Genomic DNA, 7,906 nt, shown 5'->3' on the forward strand with positions numbered 1-7,906 from the left:
ACACCTCTTCATGCTACTCCTATTTTTGATACCTTTTGAAGCTCTTCATATTTTTCACACCTTTTCAGGCTCTTCATGTTTTTCAACACGGCTTCATGCTACTCCTATTTTTGATACCTTTTGAAGCTCCTCATATTCTTCAAACCATTTCATGCTCTTCTTTTTTTTCATCACCGCTTTATGCTCCTCTTGTTTTTCAGACCGTTTCATGCTCCTCATATTTTGACACCTTTTAACCTGTTCATATTTTACACATTTTCAGGCTCTTCAATTTTTCAACACCGTTTCATGCTACTACTATTTTTGATACCTTTTGATGCTCCTTATATTCTTCAAACCATTTCATGCTCTTCTATTTTTTCATCACCACTTCATGCTCCTCCTATTTTTCAGACCGTTTCATGCTCTTCCTATTTTGAGACCGTTTCATGCTCCTCATATTTTTCACACCTTTAGAAGCTCTTCGTATTTTTCTCACCTTTTCAGGCTCTTCATGTTTTTCAACACCGCTTCATGATCCTCCTATTTTTCTGACAGTTTCATGATCCTCATATTTTTCATCCTTTTTGAAGCTCTTCATATTTTTCACACCTTTAGAAGCTCTTCGTATTTTTCTCACCTTTTCAGGCTCTTCATGTTTTTGAATACCACTTCATGCTCCTCCAATTTTCAGACCATTTCATGCTCCTCATATTTTTGACACGTTTTGAAGCTCCTCATATGTTTCACACATTTTGAAGGTCTTCATATATTTCACACCATTTCAGGATCTTCATGTGTTTCAACACCACTCATGCTCCTCCTATTTTTCAGACCGTTTCATGCTCCTCATAATTTTGACACCATTTGAAGCTCTTTATAATTTTCACACCTTTTCAAGCTCTTCATGTTTTTCAACACCACTTCATGCTCCTCCAATTTTTCAGGCCGTTTCATTGTCCTCATATATTTGACACCTTTAGAAGATCTTCATATTTTTCACACATTTTCAGGCTCTGCATGTTTTTCAACATCGCTTCATGCCCCTCCTATTTTTTAGACCGTTTCAGGCTCCTCATATTTTTGACACCTTTAGAAGCTCTTCATATTTTTCACACCTTTTCAGGCTCTTCATTTTTTTCAACACCGCTTCATGCTCCTCCTATTTTTCAGACCGTTTCATGCTCCTCATAATTTTGACACTTTTTGAAGCTCCTCATATTTTTCACACGTTTTGAAGGTGTTCATATATTTCACACCATTTCAGGCTCTTCATGTTTTTCAACACCACTTCATGCTCCTCCAATTTTTCAGTCCGTTTCATGCTCATCTAATTTTTGACAACTTTTGAAGCTCTTCATATTTTTCACACCTTTTCAGGCTCTTCATTTTTTTCAACACCTCTTCATGCTCCTCGTATTTTTCAACACCGCTTCATGCTCCTACTATTTTTCAGACCGTTTCATGCTGCTCATAATTTTGACACTTTTTGAAGCTTCTCATATTTTTCACACGTTTTGAAGGTGTTCATATATTTCACACCATTTCAGGCTCTTCATGTTTTTCAACACCACTTCATGCACCTCCTATTTTTCAGACCGTTTCATGCTCATCTAATTTTTGACAACTTTTGAAGCTCTTCATATTTTTCACACCTTTTCAGGCTCTTCATTTTTTTCAACATCTCTTCATGCTCCTCGTATTTTTCAACACTGCTTCATGCTCCTCCTATTTTTCAGACCGTTTCATGCTCCTCATAATTTTGACACTTTTTGAAGCTCCTCATATTTTTCACACGTTTTGAAGGTCTTCATATATTTCACACCATTTCAGGCTCTTCATGTTTTTCAACACCACTTCATGCTCCTCCTATTTTTCAGACCGTTTCATGCTCATCTAATTGTTGACAACTTTTGAAGCTCTTCATATTTTTCACATTTTTGAAGCTCTTCATATTTCTCACACCTTTTCAGGCTCTTCATGTTTTTCAACACTGATTCATGCTCCTCCTATTTTTCAGACCGTTTCATGCTCCTCATAATTTTGACACTTTTTGAAGCTTCTCATATTTTTCACACGTTTTGAAGGTGTTCATATATTTCACACCATTTCAGGCTCTTCATGTTTTTCAACACCACTTCATGCACCTCCTATTTTTCAGACCGTTTCATGCTCATCTAATTTTTGACAACTTTTGAAGCTCTTCATATTTTTCACACCTTTTCAGGCTCTTCATTTTTTTCAACATCTCTTCATGCTCCTCGTATTTTTCAACACTGCTTCATGCTCCTCCTATTTTTCAGACCGTTTCATGCTCCTCATAATTTTGACACTTTTTGAAGCTCCTCATATTTTTCACACGTTTTGAAGGTCTTCATATATTTCACACCATTTCAGGCTCTTCATGTTTTTCAACACCACTTCATGCTCCTCCTATTTTTCAGACCGTTTCATGCTCATCTAATTTTTGACAACTTTTGAAGCTCTTCATATTTTTCACATTTTTGAAGCTCTTCATATTTCTCACACCTATTCAGGCTCTTCATGTTTTTCAACACTGATTCATGCTCCTCCTATTTTTCAGACCGTTTCATGCTCATCTCTTTTTTGACACCTTTTGAAGCTCTTCATAATTTTCACACCTTTTCAGGATCTTCATGTTTTTGATCACCGCTTCATGATCCTCCTATTTTTCAAACCATTTCATGCTCTTCATATTTTTGACAACTTTTGAAGCTCTTCATTTTTTTCACACCTTTTCAGGCTCTTCATGTTTTTCCATACCACTTCATGCTTCCCCTAATTTTCAGACCGTTTCATGCTCCTCATGTATTTCACACGTTTTGAAGCTCTTCATATTTTTCACACCGTTCAGGCTCTTCATGTTTTTCAACACCGTTTCATGCTGCTTCTATTTTTCAGACCGTTTCATGGTCCTCATATTTTTCACACCTTTTGAAGCTCTTCATATTTTTCACACCTTTTCAGGCTCTTCATGTTTTTGAACACATCTTCATGCTCCTCCTATTTTTCACACCATTTCATGCTCCTCATATTTTGACACCTTTTGAAGCTCTTTATATTTTTCACAACTTTTCAGGCTCTTCATGTTTTTCAACACCGTTTCATGATCCTCCTATTGTTCAGACCGTTTCATGCTCATCTCATTTTTGACACCTCTTGAAGCTTTTCATATTTTTCACAACTTTTTAAGCTCTTCATGTTTTTGAAAACCGCTTCATGCTCCTCCTATTTTTCAGAGAGTTTCATGCTCCTCTTGTATTTCACACGATTTGAAGCTCTTCATATTTGTCACACCTTTTCAGGCTCTTCAAATTTTTCACACCTCTTCAGGCTCTTCAAATTTTTCACACCTTTTCAGGCTCTTCAAATGTTTCACACCTTTTCAGGCTCTTCAAATTTTTCACACCTTTTCAGGCTCTTCATATTTTTCACACCATTTCAGGCTCTTCAAATTTTTCACACCTTTTCAGGCTCTTCAAATTTTTCCACACCACTTCATGCTTCTCCTATATTTCAGCCCGTTTCAAACTCCTCATGTATTTCACACCTTTTGAAGCTCTTCATATTTTTCACACCTTTTCAGGCTCTTCATGTTTTTGATCACCGTTTCATGCTCCTCCTATTTTTCAGACAATTTCATGCTCATCTCAATTTTGACACCTTTTGAAGCTCTTCATATTTTTCACACCTTTTCAGGCTCTTCATGTTTTTGATCACCGCTTTATGCTTCTCCTATTTTTCAGACCGTTACATGCTTCTCATATTTTTGACACCTTTAGAAGTTCTTCATATTTTTCACACCTTTTCAGGCTCTTCATATTTTTCAACACCGCTTCATGCTCCTCCTATTTTTCAGACCGTTTCAAGGTCCTCATATTTTTGACACCTTTTGAAGCTTTTCATATTTTTCACACCTTTTCAGGGTCTTCATTTTTTTAAACAGTACTTCTTGCTCCTCCAATTTTTCAGACCGTTTCTCACTCATCTAATTTTTGACACCTTTTGAAGCTATGCATATTTTTCACAACTTTTCAGGCTCTTCATGTTTTTCAACACCACTGCATGCTCCTCGTATTTTTAAGACCGTTTCATGCTCCTCATATTTTTGACACCTTTAGAAGCTCTTCATATTTTTCACACCTTTTCAGGCTCTTCATGTTTTTCAACACCGCTTCATGCTCCTCTTCTTTTTCAGACCGTTTCAGGCTCCTCATATTTTTGACACCTTTTTAAGCTCTTCATGTTTTTCACACATTTTCAGGCTCTTCATGTATTTCAACACCGCTTCATGCTCCTCCTATTTTTCAGAACGTTTCATGCTCCTCATATTTTGGACACCTTTTGAAGCTCTTCATATTTTTCTCACCCTTTGAAGCTATTCATATTTTTCATATTTTTGAAGCTCTTCATATTTTCACAACTTTTCAGGCTCTTCATGTTTTTGAACACCACTTCATGCTCCTTCTATTTTTCAGAGAGTTTCATGCTCCTCATGTATTTCACACCTTTTGAAGCTTTTCATATTTTTCACACTTTTTCAGGCTCTTCATGTTTTTCAACACCACTTCATTCTTCTCCTATTTTTCAGCCCGTTTCATGCTCCTCATGTATTTCACACGTTTTGAAGCTCTTCATATGTTTTACACCTTTTGAAGTTCTTCATATTTTTCACACCTTTTCAAGCTCTTCATATTTTTCACACCTTTTCAGGCTCTTCATGTTTTTCAACACCGCTTTATGCTTCTCCTATTTTTCAGACCGTTACTTGCTCCTCATATTTTTGACACCTTTAGAAGTTCTTCATATTTTTCACACCTTTTCAGGCTCTTCATATTTTTCAACACCGCTTCATGCTCCTCCTATTTTTCAGACCGTTTCAAGGTCCTCATATTTTTGACACCTTTTGAAGCTTTTCATATTTTTCACACCTTTTCAGGCTCTTCATTTTTTTCAACAGTACTTCTTGCTCCTCCAATTTTTCAGACCGTTTCATGCTCATCTAATTTTTGACACCTTTTGAAGCTATGCATATTTTTCACAACTTTTCAGGCTCTTCATGTTTTTAAACACCACTGCATGCTCCTCGTATTTTTAAGACCGTTTCATGCTCCTCATACTTTTGACACCTTTAGAAGCTCTTCATATTTTTCACACCTTTTCAGGCTCTTCATGTTTTTCAACACCGCATCATGCTCCTCTGCTTTTTCAGACCGTTTCAGGCTCCTCATATTTTTGACACCTTTTTAAGCTCTTCATGTTTTTCACACATTTTCAGGCTCTTCATGTATTTCAACGTCGCTTCATGCTCCTCCTATTTTTCAGAACGTTTCATGCTCCTCATATTTTTGACACCTTTTGAAGCTCTTCATATTTTTCTCACCCTTTGAAGCTCTTCATATTTTTCATATTTTTGAAGCTCTTCATATTTTCACAATTTTTCAGGCTCTTCATGTTTTTGAACACCACTTCATGCTCCTTCTATTTTTCAGAGAGTTTCATGCTCCTCATGTATTTCACACCTTTTGAAGCTTTTCATATTTTTCACACTTTTTCAGGCTCTTCATGTTTTTCAACACCACTTCATTCTTCTCCGATTTTTCAGCCCGTTTCATGCTCCTCATGTCTTTCACACCTTTTGAAGCTCTTCACATTTTTCACACCTTTTCAGGCTCTTCATGTTTTTGATCACCATTTCATGCTCCTCCCATTTTTCAGACCGTTTCATGCTCCTCATATTTTTGACACCTTTTGAAGCTGTTCATATTTTTCACACCTTTTCAGACTCTTCATGTTTTTGAACACCGCTTCATGCTCCTCCTATTATTCAGACAGTTTCATGCTTCTCATATTTTTGACACCTTTTGAAGCTCTTCATATTTTCCACACCCTTTCAGGCTCTTAATGTTTTTCAACACCACTTCATGCTCCTCCTATTTTTCATACGTTTTCATGCTCCTCATATTTTTGACACCTTTTGAAGCTCTTCTTATTGTTCACACCTTTTCATGCTCTTCATGTTTTTGAACACCGTTTCAGGTTCCTCGTATTTTTCAGGCCATTTCATGCTCGTCATGTATTTCACACTTTTGAAGCTCTTCATATTTTTCACACCTTTTCAGGATCTTCATGTTTTTCAACACCACTTCATGCTTCTCCTATTTTTCAGCCCGTTTCATGCTCCTCATATTTTTGACACCTTTTGAAGCTTTTCATATTTTTCACACCTTTTCAGGCTCTTCATGTTTTTGAACACCACTTCATGCTCCTTCTATTTTTCAGACCGTTTCATGCTCCTCATGTATTTCACACGTTTTGAAGCTCTTCATATGTTTCACACCTTTTGAAGTTCTTCATATTTTTCACACCTTTTCAAGCTCTTCATATTTTTCACACCTTTTCAGGCTCTTCATGTTTTTCAACACCGCTTCATGCTCCTCCTATTTTTCAGACCGTTTCATGCTCCACACATTTTGTAATCTTTTGAAGCTCTTCATATTTTTCACACCTTTTCAGGCTCTCCATGTTTTTCATCACCGATTCATGCTCCTCCTATTTTTGAGGCCATTTCATGCTCCTCATATTTTTGACACCTTTTGAAGCTCTTCATATTTTTCACACCTTTTAGGCTCTTCATGTTTTTGAACAGCGCTTCATGCTCCTCATATTTTTCAGACCGTTTCATGCTCCTCATATTTTTCACACCTTTTGAAGCTCTTCTTATTTTTCACACTTTTTCAGGCTCTTCATGTTTTTGAGCACACCTTCTTGCTCCTCCTATTTTTCAGACCGTTTCATGCTCCTCATGTATTTCACACCATTTGAAGCTCTTCATGTTTTTCACACCTTTTCTGTCTCTTCATGTGTTGAACACCATTTCATGCTCCTCCGATTTTTTAGACCATTTCATGCTCCTCATATTTTTGACACCTTTTGAAGCTCTTCATATTTTTCACACCTTTTCAGGCTCTTCATGTTTTTGAACACCGCTTCATGCTCCTCCAATTTTTCAGAACGTTTCATGTTTCTCATATTTTTGACACCTTTTGAAGCTCTTCATATTTTTCACACCTTTTGAAGCTCTTCATATTTTTCATATATTTGAAGCTCTTCATATTTTTCACACCATTTCAGGCTTTTCATGTATTTGAACACCGGTTCATGCTCCTCCTATTTTTCAGACCGTTTCGTGCTCCTCCTATTTTTTCACTCCTTTTGAAGCTCTTCACATTTTTCACACCTTTTCAGTCTCTACATGTTTTTGAACACCGCTTCATGCTCCTCCTATTTCTCAGACCATTTCATGCTACTCATGTATTTCACACCTTTTGAATCTCTTAGTATTTTGCACACATTTTCAGGCTTTTCATGTTTTTCACAACCACTTCATGCTCCTCATATTTTTCAGACCGTTTCATGCACATTTCATTTTTGACTCCTTTTGAAGCTCTTCATATTTTTCACACCATTTTCAGGCTCTTCATGTTTTTCAACACCGCTTTATGATCCTCCTATTTTTCAGACCGTTTCATATTCCTCATATTTTTGACATTTTTTGAGGCTCTTCATATTTTTCACACCTTTTCAGGCTCTTCATGTTTTGAACACCGTTTCATGCTCCTCCTATTTTTCTGACCGTATCATGCACATCTCATTTTTGACACTTTTTGAAGCCTTTGATATTTTTCACACCATTTTCAGGCTCTTCATGTTTTTGAACACCGTTTCATGCTCCTCCTATTTTTCAGACCGTTTCATGCTCCTATTATGTTTGACACCTTTTGAAGCTTTTCATATTTTTCACACCTTTTCACGCTCTTCATGTTTTTGAACACCGCTTCATGCTCCGCCTATTTTTCAGACCGTTTCATGCTCCTCATATTTTTGACACCTTTTGAAGCTCTTC

The sequence above is a fragment of the Dama dama genome, unplaced genomic scaffold (assembly GCF_033118175.1).
Source record: "Dama dama isolate Ldn47 unplaced genomic scaffold, ASM3311817v1 ptg000088l, whole genome shotgun sequence".
In the NCBI taxonomy this organism is placed as follows: domain Eukaryota; kingdom Metazoa; phylum Chordata; class Mammalia; order Artiodactyla; family Cervidae; genus Dama; species Dama dama.